The sequence below is a fragment of the Mus caroli genome, chromosome 5 (assembly GCF_900094665.2).
Source record: "Mus caroli chromosome 5, CAROLI_EIJ_v1.1, whole genome shotgun sequence".
NCBI classification, from domain to species: domain Eukaryota; kingdom Metazoa; phylum Chordata; class Mammalia; order Rodentia; family Muridae; genus Mus; species Mus caroli.
This window is the reverse complement of record NC_034574.1, coordinates 1,981,641-1,982,967: the sequence shown is the minus strand read 5'-3', so window position 1 is coordinate 1,982,967 and position 1,327 is coordinate 1,981,641. Positions and strand designations below refer to the sequence as shown.

Sequence of the window (1,327 nt, the reverse complement as noted above, 5' to 3'; positions counted from 1 at the left end):
GCTAGAGAAAGTACCCAAGGAGCTAAAGGGATCTGCAACCCTATAGGTGGAACAACATTATGAACTAACCAGTACCCCAGAGCTCTTGATTCTAGGTGCATATGTATCAGAAGATGGCCTAGTTGGCCATCACTGGAAAGAGAGGCCCATTGGACTTGCAAACTTTATATGCCCCCAGTACAGGGGAATGCCAGGGCCAAAAAGTGGGAGTGTATGGGTAGGGGATTAGGGAAGGGGAGTGTATTGGGGACTTTTTGGATAGCATTGGAAATGTAAATGAGGAAAATACCTAATAAAAATATTTTAAAAAGGGGGGGGGAGATGTGGGAAGCCACAAACACCATTACAAGATGGCACTGGTTTCAATAAACCTATGCCCATGAATATGGGTAAACATCCAATGTGCGCATGTACCTTAGAGTTTTTTGCTGAGTCACTGCCTGGCAAGAGGCATGTAAATGAGGTACTGAAAGCATAACCAATCAGGTTTTTAAGGCTTATTTATATAAGCAGCGCCAGTTCTGGGGCTCAGGGTCTTTTCACCTCTGCAATCAAGCTCTCCCAATAAACATGTGCGGAAGGATCCTGTTGTGGCGTCTTTCTTGCTGGCAAGTCAGGCGCTCACAAGACTCTCCCCTCTGGAAAAATGGTTCTTTTGGAAGAGACATGTTAGCTTGTTCCAGTATCCAGATGTTTATATAGATATAAATAGGACACCGTAACACACAGTTCAAACACAAAAAGTTTACTGTAGATAAAAAAAAATAGACTGTGTATTATGAATTGTTTAAACCATACAATTTGTGTCCAGGTTCCAGCATATGATATTCTTGGTGACACTTCTGCCTAAGTAGATCTTAAACTGAGATCTCTGGATATCCTCGATGGTTGATATTCACTCNGACACACAATGCCTAAAATCAGAAATCATTCACCCTTCAGTATCCAGGACCTTTTTAAAAAAATTATTATTAGATATTTTCTTCATTTACATTTCAAATGCTACACCCAAAGCTCCCTATACTCACCCCAGCCCTGCTCCCCAACCCACTCACCCCAACTTCCTGGCCCTGGCATTCTCCTGTACTGGGGCATACGATCTTCATAAGACCAATGGCCTCTTCTCCAATTGATAGCAGACTAAGCCATCCTCTGCTACATATGCAACTAGAGACATGGCTTTCAGGGGTACTGGTTAGTTCATAATGTTGTTTCTCCTATAGGGTTGACAACGATGCATAGAAATGGAAGGGCAAGAATCACATGCTCAGCTGAAGAATGGAATTGTCATTTAAAAAGAAGATCATGGATCTGGAAATCACCCCGT

The 1,327-nt window shown here is 42.4% G+C and overlaps 1 protein-coding gene across 8 annotated transcripts in view; it reads left to right on the top strand.

Annotated features, from left to right (window-relative positions):
- Cdk14 (cyclin dependent kinase 14) overlaps positions 1-1,327 on the top strand; it is a 574,714-nt gene that overhangs the window by 305,447 nt on the left and 267,940 nt on the right. The gene's annotated exons all lie outside the window — the stretch shown is intronic.